Raw genomic sequence first — 17,557 nt, forward strand, 5'->3', positions numbered from 1 at the left:
GTATTAACAGGCCAAGGTTTGGATATTTGACACACAGGGCTGACAGAATCATAAAAAAATCCATACCAGGTTGAAAATTGCTTTGTCTAGCAAGAAGATTTATAGACTTAAACTTTGGTCATTTATACTTATTTGATGAAGGGGAGAACCATTCCGTTTTCATTTTCATTGGCATTAAAATATGCTTTACCAAAGCCTTACATATTATGGACACACTAGAGTAACGTTTATAATATTTGTGTTGTTCTACAATTGATCCACACAAAACATCACCAAGCATATCATTGTTCTACCCTGTGAGTTTTATTTATTTCATAATTATTTTATTTATATGATCATTATTTATACAAACGTATCCTTAACTTCCCAGGCGTAAACACCCAGCTGAGTCCCCATGCAACATTTCTTTGATGTTCCCAGATGATGTAGCAGAGTCCCAGGATTCACTGTAGCACCAAGTATGGGGAATGAATTGAATTGGCACCCCTTGCAATGATCCAGAGGATCAGAAACATAAATCAATAAGTGCCCAGAGGCCCTACTGATGTGAGAAGGATTCTTAGTGGCACAGATTACCCATTATGATGAGGAACCAAGCAGCCATATGGGAGGAGAGCGGCCTGGAAAAAAAAAAGAAAAAACAATATGAAGGATGTGAGGATTCTGCTGTTGGTAGATTATCAGACATGGATGGAATCATCCCAGAGCACCCTCAGTGGGCCAATGGAGCCAGGAAATGTGGTATATATACATAGTCATCCATTAGTGTGGACAACATTGTATCATTTGGAAAGATCTGGAAAAAAATTATGTTAAAGAGAGTAAGTTAGGCTCAGAGAGATACAGGATCTATGTTTTCCCTTGTATGTGCAAGGTACATTTAGTTCACAAACTCCTTAGAATATCCATTGGGCTGTATGATCTTGTATACAAATGTATTCACTGATACATGGTAGAGTCCAGAAGATCTCAAATGGTGTAATTCCATAGAAAGGCAAAATCAATGTTCAGAGAAATAAACACCAGGAAGTGGGGACTGGACAGGATTGGAGTGGCATCAAGGGGCAGATGAAGAGGAGATGATGGGGAGAATGCAAACAAGCATCCAATGTATATCCTACAAAATTATGAAGAGTGAGTGAAGGTGTCAGTAGGGGAGAGTGGCAATATTGGAGGGGTGACATTGATCTAAATATATTCAAAAACCCCAGAGACTGCTTACTATTCCTTACAGGTGCTATGTTACTGAGTCTTAGGGTAGGAAAGTATGTTTACAAGACAGGAACATTGATGGGTTTTGCCTATAATAAAGCTTTAACTTGAGCGAAAACAACAAAAGAAATGAAAACTAACGAGTATTACACTACCACATCAAATACCTCCCTCAAAGTTTCTGAAGGCTATGATCAATTGTCCCATACAACAATAAGAACAAGAAAACTTCAAATCCAAGATGAAATGTAGTCTGCATGAGGTGCCAAACTAACCATTCTATGCTAATAATGATCTGTTCAGCAGAGACCCTACTAACCCCAGCTTCCCTTTGCTGTGTCCTAGAGACCTGGATAGTGGTTCATGGTTGTGTGAGACATTCCCAGCTCCCCCCAATTCATTCTGCAGAACATCCAGGAAATTAAGCCAGATAGGTTGTGTAAACTAGCTCAGAAGGAGCTCAGTCCCACCTATTCAGCTGGCTTTCCACCCCACAGCACATCATGGGGCAAGGGAATTTTGGTGCATGTCTTTGACAGAGGGGGCCAAGAGGAGGAGAAAGTGGTGCCTGTGGGGTTATGGGGAAGGCATGGCTGGAAGGCCAGGAGAGGTGCATTTTTGGGAGGCTCCTTGCTGGGACACCAGGGGGTGGATGCCATGAGAGAGGGATGAAATACAGATGGAGCTATCAGAAGGGGAGGGACAGCCAGGACAGATTCTATAAGGATCTGAAAACCAAGGTTCCAGTCAAACTGGGCAAAAAGTACAGGGGCCTGTTATCTCCACAGAACTTAGCTCCCCTCAGGAGCCCTACTGGTAGAATACTTGCCTAGAATGCACAAACACCGTTTTGATTCCTTGCAACCACATACATAGAAAAGCTAGAAATGGTCCTGTGACTTAAGTGGTAAAGCAAATAAGCATAAGCCAAGAAAGACAGAAACAAATAGAAAGAGAGAGAGAGAGAGAGAGAGAGAGAGAGAGAGAGAGAGAGAGAGAGAGAGAGAGAGAGAGCAGAAATCAGAGGAGCATACAATAAAACAGAAATCTTTGCCTGAATACATGCAGTGTCTGAAAACTATTGTGGTTATTCTCTTTGTCTCCTCTTCAGCAGTTTATTAGTTTTTTGTTTTTAACTTAATATTTTACTAACCTTTTATTTTGATCATCATGGGACTTGAACTCAGGGTCTGGGAGCTGTCCCTGGGATTTATTGCTCAAGACTAAATCTCTCCCACTTTGAGATTCGAGGCAACTTCAGATTTTCTGGGAGTTCATTGAAAACAAGAGTCCCTCGATCCTTCCTGATGAGCTGGCTTTGAACCATAATCCTCAGATCTCAGCCTCCTGAGTAGCTAGGATGACAGGCATAAGCCACCATCACACAGCTTTATTCAACTTTAGAGTTTACTGATGAATTAACCATTCAGAGCATATTTTATTTTGTTTATTCCAGTTTCAATAAATAATGAAAATTCCAACTTATGAAAAATAGAAAATATGTAAGCTTTATCTGGATTTCTTTTCTGGTTTGAGTCCTTCTCTGTTGCTTTTTGAGTTTGTTGTGGATTTCTTTAGGTAGTTGGCTCCTGGGACTCCCTGGTTCTCTCTTTTTTGTGAGAGAGAGCTAGGCAGCGTCCCTATTGTTTCAACGCAAAAATCCAGTCTCCTGGGAACAGAAGATGGCGCCGAGAGAATAGGGATGGTGCCTAGCTCTCTCACAAAAAGGGAACCAGGGAGTCCCACGAGCCAACAACCTTAAGAAATCCACAACAACAAACTCAAAAAGCAACAGAGAAGGACTGAAACCGGAAAAGAAATCCAGATAAAGCTTACATCTAACTTTCTCAATGAATTCGGAACGCGAGGACGACTGCCCCACCTCTCGCCGCTGAATCCAAGCCGCGAAAGCCGCGGAAAGCCGCGAAAAGCGGTTGCGGGTGCCAGCTCCACGCCGGGAAAGCGGCGGCGTGGGCTGGCTTCAAGCCACAAAAAGCGGCGGCAGTGGAGGGCGCCAGGCTGGGAGCCCAACTGCTGCAGAAACCAGCACAGAACAGGGCCAGTGAACGGCAGAAGCAGCGGAACCCAGACCCAGAACCAGAGCAGCAAGCAGTGAAACCCAGACGCAGAACACAGGCGGCGGCAGAGACCCACGGGGAGTGAAAGACTCCCCACAACCGTGGAACACCCGCAGACAGACGCAGAGTCGTCAGTAATACAGCTCGTCCCCAAACACATCGGGAAAGCAGAGTGGGTGCCAAGCAATAGAACTTGACTCAGACCCCTCTACCCCGCCTGAGAAAGACTGTCGGGAGCAGGGGGGCAAGGAATTTAGAAACCTGTCCCTTCCCTCAACAGCCCCCTCCCTCAGGCCAATGACTGGAGATTGACAGGCGGGCTACCTAAGACCCAGCACCCCAACAAGGGAGGCATGGCTGTCATAAACTCCCACCTGCCCAATGGGCTCAACCCCCAGCCCTGTGACTGGAGACTGACAAGCGGGCAGACCCTAAGACTCAGCACCCCACCAGGGGAGGTGGAGCTGTCCCAGCTCCCACCCGCCCACCAGGCTCCTCTCCCAGGCCATTAGATCTGGAGATTGGAGGGCACTGGGACCCTGCCTTACAACAGCAGTTAGTGGGTGCGGGAAAATAGGAACCAGCATCTGCCCCCCTCAATTCTTGAGCGGGGCATCCTCCAGCTGGGAATCCTGAGCATCACAGCACTGAGGGGCCCCCCACAGTCACAGACTCTGAAAAAGCACTGGAAAAACAGCAGGGATCTGAAGGGCCGACCAGCAGCCAAGCTCCCCTTCTGAGAACCAAAAAGTCGCGGCTCCACCCTTGGAGCCCACGTCACCAGGTGGGCCCCGCCCCTGGGAACAGAGGTGTCTCCTGCTGGTTCTGCTGAGAGCCCCTGAAACTCTCAATCCGCAGACCCTTGGCTTGGGGCCACCCCTGGAAGCAGCACAGGAAAACGTCCACCAACCACGCTCAGACGGAAGCTCGCAGATCCATCCCATGGTCCACTGTGAGGCCACTGGTTGGGCTAAGAACTAGTCATGCAGCAACACATAAGTTTTATTCTAATACTCTCCAAAATTTGTAATCAAATACGCTACCTACTTACCAACATAGGTCAGTTATCCTTACGCTATACCTATTCTTCATTACTACAATATTCTTACACTCCTACGTTAATCCTCTTGTACCTCCCCTGACCTCTCTCATTCTATTTTTCTATCTCTGGACCTCTGTTCGTCTTTCTACCCTTATACTGCATAGATCTACACTTGATGGCTGTTGAGCAATACTGCATATCTAGGTGTTTAATTATTCTCTAGGCTCAGAGTGACTTAAAGACAATAGAGCTTGGATTGAGAGGCTTATTGTTTTGGGTATAAATCGCTTATCAGTTGATGTATTAGACTGGTCGGTAACTGCACAAAAAGAAAGAGTGCTAACACCAACAAAACTTGTGAACTTCTAGTGTCTGCCAGCTACAGAGGTCTAGGTTGGTTATATCTGAAAAACTATAATCGTGTTTAGTATTAATCTTACTCCCATTTTCAAATGGGCAGAACAAGAAACTCAAGAAAATTGTCAAATCAAGAAACAACATACCCCACCCAATGTAAACAGACAATGTAATAGTCACTGGCAAACCTACAGGAGAGTCTTCCAAGTGCTATACAAATGCAATAGATAAACATCATGAATGAAAAATGTGAAAATATAAAGAAAGAGATAAGGGAGGAAGCCATAGCTGAACAAGAGGAAACCATAAACAAAGCGATAAGTGAAAAAGAAGAAGCCATAAAGGAGGCCATAATAAAGGTTTTTCAAAGAAAGATGGATGAAATCATAGAATCCACAAATAAAAAGGTGACCAAAACCAGCAAATGTCCAAAGAAAGTACAGCTACTGAGCAAACCACTCAAATGGAAATCAAGGAGCTAAAGAAATCCATACATGATCTAAAAGAAGAGATGCAAGGCATCATAAATGAGCAATTAAAAGCAAGGGAGATGAAAAATAAAGTAGATAGCTTTCATAGCAGGTTAGACAATGCAGAGGAGAGAATTTCTGGTGCTGAAGATAATTTAGTTATTATAGAGAAAGAACAGAAAATGAATCAATCCAAATACAAAAAAATGAGAGAGCGCTTCAGAAGGTCGAAGATATAATTAGAAAGCCTAATTTAAGGCTAATTGATATTGAGGAGGGCGTGGAGAAAGAGGTCAAAGGTATTGGAAATATACTTCATGGAATCATCTCAGAGAATTTCCCAAATATCCAGAAGGGCAGGCCCATCCAGATACAAGAGCTTTAAGAACCCCAAAGAGACCTGACCAGAAAAGAACATACCACCGCCATATCGTAATCCGAACTGGATCAATAGAAACCAAAAAAAGGATCCTAAAGGCAGCCAGGGAAAAGGGTTCAGTAACCTATAAAGGAAAACCAATGAGAATAACCCCAGTTTACTCAGCAGAGACCATGCAAGCAAGAAGTGACTGGAAGCATATATGTCATGCCCTTAAGTCAAATAACTACCAACCAAGAATACTGTACCCAGCTAAGCTCTCATTCATAACTGAGGGAACAATAAAAACATTCCATTCCAGGGAAAAGCTGCAACGCATGTCGCAACAAAACCAACATTACAGAGAATTCTCAAAGATGTTCTATACATAGAAAACCAAAATAAATGCAATATAGGGAAAGAAATGGCACCTCAACAGCATACCATCTAAGGACCACAAGAACTGTCAAGACACGGGACCTAATAAAAGCTTTTAAAGATGGTAGGAACTAATAAATATCCCTCAGTCCTAACTCTCAATATCAATAGACTTAACTCTCCAATTAAACGGCATAGGCTGTCTAGTTGGATCAAAAAGCAAGAGCCATCGTTCTGCTGTCTTCAAGAGACACATCTTACCCCCAAAACAATCATCTTTTGAAAGTGAGTGGTTGGAATAAACTCTATCAAGGTAACGGCCCCCATAAACAGGCTGGAGTTGCCATCCTCATATCAGATAAAATACACTTCAAACCAAAATTAGTAAGAAAAGACAAAGAAGGTTACTACATACTACTAAAGGGATCTTTTCTCCAGGAAGACATAACAATCCTAAATATTTACACACCCAATCCCGGAGCTCCAAACTTCATCAAGCAAATTTTACTTATACTGAAACCATACATAGATCGAAATACAGTGATTGTCGGTGACTTTAACACACCACTCTCACCTATGGACAGATTAACAAGGCAAAAACTCAACAGAGAAACCTTAGAACTGAACAACTGTATAGACCAACTAGATCTAACATACATCTGCAGAATATTCCACCCAGCAACAACACAATATACGTTTTTCTCAGCAGCACATGGAACATTTTCCAAAATAGATCACATCTTAGGCCATTAAACAAACCTGGACAGATTCAGAAACACTGAAATTATTCCATGCACACTCTCAGACCACAAAGGCATTAAATTGGAACTGAACACACATCTCCACCAACGAAAACCCTGTAACTCATGGAGACTGAACAACACATTGTTGAATCACCAATGGGTCATCGAAGAGATCAGAAAAGAAATCCAACAGTTTATGAAATTTAACAGTAAGGAGCACACAAATTACCAACTCCTTTGGGACACAGCAAAGGCAGTACTCAGAGGAAAATTTATAGCGCTGAGTGCCTACAACAACAAGTTGGAAAAATTGCAAACCAACAAGTTAATGTCTCACCTTAATCTCCTGGAAAAAGAGCAACAAACCATCCCCAAATTCAGTAGAAGAAAGCAAATTATTAAAATCAAAGCAGAATTAAATGATTTGGAATCCAAAAAAACTATAGAAAGAATCAACAAAACAAGGAGTTGTTTCTTTGAAAGAATTAACAAAATTGACAAGCCCTTAGCAAATCTTACCAAAAAAAGAAGAGAGCATATCGAAATAAACAAAATGGCAGATGAAAATGGTAATATCACGACAGAAATTACCAAGATCCAGAATATCATGAGGGAATACTTCTCAAACCTTTATGCCAACAAATTTGAGAATCTAGATAAATGGATGAATTCCTAGCCAATATTAACATACCCACACTGAACCAAGAAGTACTAAGCCAACTCAACAGGACTATTTCAACCTCTGAAATAGAAATGGCAATTAGAGAACTTCCACCTAAGAAAAGCTCCGGGCCAGATGGATTCACAGCTGAATTCTATAAGTTCTTGAAAGCAGAGCTCACACCAATACTCCTCAAGCTCTTTAACGAAATTGAAAATGAAGGTTCCTTACCAACCCACACAGAGATTCCTCAAAGAAAGAGAACTATAGAGCTATATCTTTGATGAACATCGATGCAAAACTTCTCAACAAAATACTGGCCAACCGTCTACAACAACTCATCAAAAAATTATACACTATGGTCAAACTGGATTTATCACAGGGAGGCAAAGCTGGTTCAACATATGCAAATCAATTACTATAATTCAACACATCAACAGGAGCAAGGACAAAAATCACATGATTGTCTCAATAGACGTGGAAAAGGCATTTGACAAGATCCAACACCCCTTTATGTTAAAAGCTCTTGAGAAACTAGGAATCCATGGAACATTCCTCAATGTAATTAAGGCTGTGTATGAGAAACCTACTGCTAGTATTACACTTAATGGTGAAAATCTAAAGCCATTCCCTCTAAAATCAGGAATGAGACAAGGATGCCCACTCTCTCCACTCCTCTTTAACATAGGACTAGAATTCCTAGCCAATGCCATAAGGCAAGAAGCTAGCATAATGGGGATCCAAGTAGGGAAAGACGAAATAAAAGTATCCCTCTTTGCAGATCACATGATTCTGTAATTAAAGAATTCCATGGACTCTACTCCCAAGCTCCTTGAGGTGATTCAAAATTTTGGGAGGGTAGCAGGCTATAAAATCAACCCTCAAAAATCAACTGCCTTCCTTTATGCCAACAGTGAGAGGAACGAGGCAATAATCAGGAAAGAAACCGCTTTCACAATAGCCTTAAAGAAAATAAAGTACCTAGGAATTAGCTTAACTAAGAATGTAAAGGACTTTTTGATGAAAACTTTAAAACCCTAAAAAAGGAAATTAAAGCAGAACTAAGGAAATGGAAAAACCTCCCATGCTCCCGGATTGGAAGAATCAACATTGTGAAAATGACAATCTTGCCAAGAGCTATCTACAAATTCAACACAGAACCCATCAATATCCCAATGGCATTCTTTAAAGAAATCGAAGAGGCAATCCAAAATTTCATATGGAATACTAAAAGACCCCGTATAGCAAAAACACTTCTTAGCAGAAAGAACAGCGCTGGAGGAGTTTCATTTCCAAACTTTAGACGCTATTACAAAGCTATAATAATCAAAACAGCTTGGTACTGTCACAAGAACAGGCCTGAAGACCAATGCACTAGAACTGAGGACCCAGATACTAAACCACATACCTATGGCCAACTAAACTTGGACAAGGGAGCCAAAAAAATAGAATGGTTAGAAAGACAGCCTCTTCAACAAGTTGTGCTGGCAGAACTGGTTAAGCACCTGCAGAAAACATAAGTTGGATCATTCTTTGTCACCTTGTACTAGAATTAACTCCAAATGGATCAAAGACCTGGCGGTAAAAGCTGACACACTGAAAACTTTACAGGAAGGAATAGGAGATACACTAGGCCTCATTGGCACAGGTTGAAACTTTCTTAATAAGGACCAAGAATCACAACAAATCAGAAAAACGCTGGATAAGTGGGACTGCATTAAACTGCAGAGCTTTTGTATGACAAAGGACATAGCTAGTAAATTAATTAGGAAGCCTACAGAGTGGGAGAAGATCTTCACCAGCCAAACAACAGACAAAGGCCTCATATCTAAAATATATCAACAACTCAAAAAATTGAATCACTCCAAAACTAATCTACGAAATAACAACCATCCCTTTAAAAAATGTGCCAAAGACTTAGAGTCTTCTCTGAACAAGAAACAAAAACGGCCTATAGACACATGAAGAAATGCTCAACATCTCTGGTCATAAAAGAAATGCAAATCAAAACAACTCTAAGATTCCACCTCACCCCAGTTAGAATGGCCAGGATCAGGAAAACGAATAATAACAGATGCTGGAGGGGATGTGGCCAGGAGGAATCATTACTACACTGTTGGTGGGAGTGCAAACTCGTTTAACCACCTGGAAAGCAGTGTGACAGTGCCTCAAAAGTCTAAACATAGAACTCCCCTACAACCCAGCAATTCCACTACTAGGCATTTACCAAACCATCCAGAAACAAGGGCATACTAAATCCACTAGCACAACAATGTTCATTACAGCACTATTCACCATAGCAAAGATATGGAACCAACCTAGATGTCCCTCAGTTAATGAGTGGATCTACAAGTTGTGGTATCTGTACACAATGGAATTCTATGCTGCTGTCAGAAAGAATGGCATCGCCCCATTTGTTAGTAAATGGAAAGACTTAGAAAAAATCATATTAAGTGAAGTAAGCCAGACTGAAAGGAACTTAGGCTCACTGGTTTCCCTCATTCCTCATAATCAGTAGAAACCTTTGGCTCTACTAGCAGAGATCTGCCATAGAGCAAAATCTTGATACATAAGGCCATATAGTATGAAGCTAATTGAAAGGACCTCCAGGATATTGAAACAAAAGTCATATAACGAATGATTGTTGTCCTTAATGTACTATGTTGTCTCTCATCTCCTTTGCTGTCCGTTGGTTATCTCATATTGTTACAGTATCTCACTTTGTTATCTGATATATCGAATTTATTTGTATTTGGTTATTTGAAATTTGATAGGAAGGGGGGAAATCCAAGACGGGTGGGGGTTGTAATGGGGAAGGGAAATGGGTACCAAGACATGTGAAAGGGCATCAATGTATGTGAATTAATGCACCTTGTATCTGGCAAATACCATATAAGCCTTTTACTAATTACAATAAAAAATGCAAAAAAAATCACAGGCTAAAAAGACAGCCTAATTAGTAACTATTTTTTTCCTCCTCAGTGGATCAAGGCAAAGTGCACATAATTACACAAATCAGTCTGTGCTATCTCAGGCTCTGTGGATTTTCCAGTATTAGAGATGGAAGATGAGTAATAGAAAAACGGATGTCCAGGGCCGGGAGTTTGGCCTAGTGATAAGAGTGCTGCCTAAGATGCATGAAGACCCGAGTTTGATTCCTCGGTAGCACCCACACAGAATAAAACCTCAAATTGCTGCTGTGGCTCAAGGGGTCAAGCTCTAACCTTGGCAAAAGTCCAAAGATAGTGCTCAGGCCCTGGGTTCAAGCCCCACAACTGGCAAAAAAGAGAACATGAATAAATGGGTCTTCAAAGTCCAGCATATTTTTCTCTACTAGTCACCAATAAAATGTCTGTCTACACACACAGACACACACACAATGTGAAAGGCAAAAAGTTAATCAAACAATACAGCCAGATGCTGTAGCTTACACCTGTAATCTTAGCTAATACTTCTGAGAATTGAGATTTGACGTCAGCCTGGATGGCAAAGTCAATGAGACTCTTATGTCCAATGAGCCACTGAAAAGCCAGGAGTGCAGTTGCCTTTGAGCAAACAGTAAGGGATAGTACAGACAGGAGTCAATAAGACTGAGGGAAAAATACATCAAATTAAGGAGCCACAGAGATGAGGGTTCCAGGTGACTTGGTAATGTGGAGTGTGACAAATGGCCACAACCCTGACAAAAGCCATGGCAGTCAGAAGCATATTACCACCACACATAAAAAGGATGAACAGAGACTTTTGTGTGAGGCAGCCCACATAGGAGATGGTTCTGCTGTGACTCTGGAGGTCCGCCAGCAACTTGGTAGTGGAGGTGAAGCAGATGTCATGCAAGGAGAGGATGGAGAGGAAGTAATACATTGGGGTGTGGAGGTGGGGATCGGAGATGTCAGCCAGGATGATGAGCAGATTTTCTGAGCACAATGATCAGGTACATGGACAGGAAGAGCCTAACCATGAAGGACTGTAGTTCAGGGTCATCTTAGAATCTCAGGAGATGGAACTGTGTGACGGTTTTGAGTAGGCCAGCTTCTCTGCTGGTTAGACAACTGTTGAAACAAAGCTCTTGAGAAAAAAATTTAACAGACAACAAAGGCTATGTGCCTACTGAGTTTGAGTATTTGTAAGCTGTATTTACCACCTGAGGCCAAAGCTTCTGAAATCATTCTCCATGGGATATTTCCTGAACCTCTAGAATTTTCTTTTGGTTGCTCAGCTCTTGAAGCCCTTCTATTTGCTTCTACATTAAAGATACACAACACTAGAAAGAAACATGCATAGGAATTACCATGTCCATGGCAACATTGCAATGCAATTTACTCTTTGAAAATAGAGACTAAAAAGCTGGTTGTTGGTGGCTCACACCTATACTACTAGCTACTCAGGAGACTATGATATGGAGATCAGAGTTTGAAGCCAGCCAGGTAGGACATTCTGTGAGACTCTGTCCTCCAACTAAAGACACAAAAAGCATAAGAGGAGCTGGGGCTCAAGTAGCAGAACACCAATCTTGAGCAAACAAAGCTCAGAGCCTAACTTCAAGTCCAGAACTTTCACACACACACACACACACACACACACACACACACACACACACACACACTTGTGCGCATGCACGCACACACACATGCACACACACACACATACACACACACATGCACGCACACACAAATTCATTGCCATAGTTCTTTTCTTTTTTATTGTAAAGGTGATGTACAGAGGGGTGAAGGTTATGTAACTCAGGAATTGAGTGCATTTCTTCTTGAGCAGTATCATCTCCTCCCTCATTTTCTCCCAGTCTTTTCCCTCCTGGAACCTAGACCCCTCAAATTGTATAGTTCATTTTCAACATTTTTCCCTAGTGAATTTCACTGCTGAATTGGTTCATGTTTTCTTCATGAACAGAGTTCTGGCCTATAAAATATTTCATGGGGAATCTACAGAAATATTTTATACACCAGGTTCAATATCTTCAGAATTGATGCCTGTTCTTTGTTAAGTAGTGCCCCTTCTGTCTGGCAAATATGATGTAACCCTTCTCGTAATTACAATAAAAAGATATTAAAAAGAATTGATGCCTGTTCTATTATTGTTTTCTATTTTTAATAAGTTGGAGTTTTCATTATTTATTGAAACTGGAATAAACAAAATAAAATGTGCTCAGAACGGATAATTCATCAGGAAACTGTATAGTTGAATAAAGCTGTGTGCTGGTGGCTTATGCCTGTCATCCTAGCTACTCAGGAGGCTGAGATCTGAGGATTATGGTTCAAAGCCAGCTCATCAGGAAGGATCGGGGGACTCTTGTTTTCAATGAACTCCCAGAAAACCTGAAGTTGCCTCGAATCTCAAAGTGGGAGAGAGCAATAAATCCCAGGGACAGCACCCAGACTCTGACTTCAAGTCCCACGATGATTAAAATAAAAAGTTAGTAAAATATTAAGTTCAAAACAGAAAACCTACAAACTGTTGAAGAGGAGACAAAGAGAATATCCACAATAGTTTTCAGACACAGCATGTATTCAGGCAAAGATTTCTGTTTTATTATATGCTCTTCTGATTTCTGCTTCTCTCTCTCTCTCTCTCTCTCTCTCTCTCTCTCTCTCTCTCTCTCTCTCTTCTATTTGTTTCTGTCTTTCTTGGCTTATGCTTATTTGCTTTACCACTTAAGTCACAGGACCATTTCTAGCTTTTCTATGTATGTGGTTGCAAGGAATCAAAACGGTGTTTGTGCATTCTAGGCAAGTATTCTATCAGTAGGGCTCCTGAGGGGAGCTAAGTTCTGTGGAGATAACAGGCCCCTGTACTTTTTGCCCAGTTTGACTGGAACCTTGGTTTTCAGATCCTTATAGAATCTCTCCTGGCTGTTCCTCCCCTTCTGACAGCTCCACCTGTAAGCTCCTCCCTCTCTCATGGCATCCACCCCCTGGTGTCCCAGCTAGGAGTCTCCCAACATGCACCTCTCCTTGCCTTCCAGCTATGCCTTCCCCATAACCCCCAAGGCACCAATTTCTCCTGCTCTTGGCTCCCTGTGTCAAAGACATGCACCAAGACTCCCTTGCCCCATGATGTGCTGTCCTGGGGCTTGGTTGCTTCTGGTGTGGTAGAAAGCAGGCTGAGTAGGTGGGAGGGTGCTCCTTCTGAGCTAGTTTACACAACCTATCTGGCTTGGTTTCCTGGGTCCAGTTGGATGTTCTGCAGAATGAAGTAGGGGGAGCTGGGAATGTCACACACAACCATGAACCCACTATCCAGGGCTCTAGGACACACCAAAGAGAAGCTGGGGTTAGTAGGCTCTCTGCTGAACTGATCATTATTTCATAGAATAGTTAGTTTGGCAACTCATGCAGAGTACATTTCATCTTGGATTTGAAGTTTTCTTGTTCTTATTTTTGTATGGGACAATTGATCATAGCCTTCAGAAACTTTGAGACAGGTATTTGATGTGGTAGTGTAATACTCGTAAGTTTTCATTTCTTTTGTTGTTTTCACTCAAATTAAAGCTTTATTATAGGCAAAAGGCAAAACCCATCAATGTTTCTGTCTTGTAAACATACTGTCCTATCATAAGACTCAGTTACATAGCACCTATAAGGAATAGCAAGCAGTCTCTGTGGTTTATGAATATATTTCGATCAATGTCATCCCTCCAATATTGCCACCGTCCCCTACTCACACCTTAACTCACTGTTCATAATTTTGTAGGATATACATTGGATGCTTGTTTTCATTCTCCCAATCTTCTCCTCTTCATCTACCCCTTGATGCCACTCCAGTCCTGTCCAGTCCCCACTTCCTGGTGTTTATTTCTCTGAACATTGATTTTGCCTTTCTATGGAATTACACCATTTGAGATCTTCTGGACTCTACCATGTATCAGTGAATACATTTGTATACAAGATCATACAGCCCAATTGATTTACTAAGGAGTTTGTGAGTTAAATGAACCTTGCACATACAAGGGAAAATATAGATCCTGTATCTCTCTGAGCCTAACTTACTCTCTTTAACATAATTTTTTTCCAGATCTTTCCAAATGATACAATGTTGTCCTCACTAATGGATGACTATGTATATATACCACATTTCCTGGCTCCATTGGCCCACTGAGGGTGCTCTGGGATGATTCCATCCATGTCTGATAATCTACCAACAGCGGAATCCTCACATCCTTCATATTGTTTTTTTCCTTTTTTTTCCAGGTCGCTCTCCTCCCATATGGCTGCCCGGTTCCTCATCATAATGGGGAGTCTGTGCCACTAAGAATACTTCTCACATCCATAGGGCCTCTGGGCACTTATTGATTTATGTTTCTGATCCTCTGGATCATTCCAAGGGGTGCAAGTCCAACTCATTCCCCATACTTGTGCTACAATGACTCTGCTACACTGACTCTGCTACACTGACTGTGCTACATCATATGGGAACATCAAAGAAATATTGCATGGGGACTCAGCTGGGTGTTTGCAGGTATTTCGTCCTGGGAAGTTAAGGATATGTTTGTATAAATAATGATCATATAAATAAAGTATTCATAAAATAAAACTCTCAGGGTAGAGCAATGATATTCTTGGTGATGTTTTGTGTGGATCAATTGTAGAACAACACAAATATTATAAACGTTACTCTAGTTTGTCCATAATATGTAAGGCTTTGGTAAAGCATATTTTAATGCCAATGAAAATGAAAACAGAATGGTTCTGCCCTTCATCAAATAACTATAAATGATCAAAGTTTAAATCTATAAATCTTCTTGCTAGACAAAGCAATTTTCAACCAGGAATGCATTTTTTTCTTATGATTCTGTCAGCCCTGTGTGTCAAATGTCCAAAACTTGGCCTGTTAATACACACAGGTTGGTTAATTGTGACCTGTGGGTATTAATCCTCCAAGGCCATATAGAAGCCAAGGATGAATTGTCCCTCTCCTGTCTCCAGGACACTGGTCCTATATCTGTCTCCTCATCACCACCATCTCTGCTCCTTCTATGTCTTCGTCTCTCTCGTGAGGACTGAGGCTGCACTTGTGCTGAGCACCAGATCTGGTGACCTCAGATATGTCCACCTGAGTCTTAGCTGAGCAGCTTAAGCAATTGAGTGGGGCAAGATGGGCAGTAAACGACTTTCAGGAATGTCTTCTCTGCAGCATGAGGACAGGTAGGATGGTTTGGGCATCACAGGGGGTGAGAATGCCCATGTAAATCCCTGCACACAAGGTGACTGGAAAGTGTATGTGCTTAGTGAACTTGCAGGTAGGGTTTGAAGGTTATGGGTGCCAGTATATGTAATTGAGAATTATTTACCTACTGTGCTTTTCATTCTTATTTGTGGCTCACCAAATGCAGCAGGATATAAATGGTTCAAACCAGTTTCCTAAGTTTTCATAGAGGCTGAGTGAAAAGAGGAGGAGTAGTAGGAGGAGGAGTAGAAATAGTATGGAGAGGAGGAGGAGGAGGAGGAGGAGGAGGAGGAGGAGGAGGAAGATTGTGATGATGATGAAAACGACAAGAGGATGTTACATCAATGAAACTACTGGCAGATATGCCTTGTGTCCCTCTCGGAGATCTGGTTCTTAGGCCATTCTTTCTCATTTCATATGCTTAACCTTCTGTGGTGTGTGTGTGTGTGTGTGTGTGTGTGTGTGTGTGTGTGTGTGTGTTTATGTGCAAGTACATATGTAGGTTCGGTGGCTTGAACTCAGGGCCTGGGTGCTGTCGCTGAGATTTTTGCTCAAAGCTACAGCTCCAAGTTCTGCTTTTTACTAGTTAATTGAAGACAAGCATTTCTGAGACATCCCTGCCCAAGAATGGCTTCCACTTGTGAATCTAAGGCCTCAGCCCCTAGAATAGTTGGGATGAGAATTATGAGCCATCTGCCTCTGAAACAATGTATATTTTTTAAAGAGCAGGCTGTTTACTTTCCTCTTATTCATTTCGTTAAACAACAGATGAGTTGATGAAAGGAGTTATTCCATCAGAATCCTTTCCTACCATACTTTACTCAATTGGTTTGTGAATTGATACATAAGACCCTGTATGTATTCATACACCTTGATAATCGAGATCTAATTTCCATGTTTAAGAGAATGTTCAGCGTTCTTTGTTTCTATGAGCCTGACTTATTTCACTCAATATCACATTTCCAGACCTACCCATTTCCCCACAAATGCCATAATACCAGGAAAGGCAAGTGCAGAGGAACCAGAAGTAGATTTGTGCCTGCTTGATGTCAGAGATGAATAAGAATCAGATGGGATTGGGTTTTTTCATTGGGATAAAAAATATTCACTGTTTATGAGCAGTTGCCCAAGTGATATAGAGGCACGAAATCTAACCCAGGTTACAGATTTCCTTCTACTGAGAATCTCAGAGGATCGAAAATTACAACCCATGCTCTTTGGACTCTTCCTGTCCATGTACCTGATCACTATGATGGGAAATCTGCTCATCATCCTGCCCTTCACCTCTGACCCCCACCTCCACACCCCCATGTACTTCTTCCTCTCCATCCTCTGCTTGGATGACATCTGCTTCAACTCCACCACTGTACCCAAGATGCTGGTGAACCTGCAGACTCACAGCAGAGCCATTTCCTGTGCAGGGTGCCTCACATAGATGTGCTTCTACATCATTTTTGGCTGTATGGATGTTATGATTCTTACTGTGATGGCCTATGACCGCTTTGTGGCCATCTGTCACCCCCTGAATTACCCTCTCATCATGAACCCTCGTCTCTGTGTCTCCTTGGTTCTTCTGTCATTTTTCATCAGCTTCTTGGATGGACACCTGCACATGTGGATGGCATTGCAGATGACCGATTTCAAGAAATTGGAAATCCCAAATTTCTTCTGTGACCCTTCTCAAATCCTGGATCTTTCCTGTAAAGACACACGCACAAATGCTATTTTCAAATATGTTGTTGCTACCATATGTGGATTTCCTACAATCTTTGGAATCCTTTTCTCTTACTATAAAATTATTTCCTCAGTGCTGAGAATCCCATCATCAGGAGGGAAGTACAAAGCCTTCTCCACCTGTGGCTCTCACCTGTCAGTGGTGTGTTTATTCTTTGGGACAGCATTGGGTGTTTATGTTGGATCAGCTGTGTCACATTCTCCCAGGGGCAGTGCTGTGTCCTCAGTGATGTACACAGTGGTCACTCCTTTCCTGAACCCCTTCATCTACAGCCTGAGGAACAGGGACCTCAAAAGAGCCCTGAGCAGGTGGTTGAAACCACGAGCTGACATCAGGAGATAG

The 17,557-nt window shown here is 41.9% G+C and overlaps 1 pseudogene; it reads left to right on the forward strand.

Moving 5' to 3' along the window:
- Positions 1 to 16,663: 16,663 nt before the first annotated feature.
- Positions 16,664 to 17,557, forward strand: LOC150068094 (olfactory receptor 7E178-like; annotated as a pseudogene).

This window comes from Megascapheus bottae, chromosome 1, assembly GCF_031878675.1.
Source record: "Megascapheus bottae isolate mThoBot1 chromosome 1, mThoBot2.hap1, whole genome shotgun sequence".
NCBI classification, from domain to species: domain Eukaryota; kingdom Metazoa; phylum Chordata; class Mammalia; order Rodentia; family Geomyidae; genus Megascapheus; species Megascapheus bottae.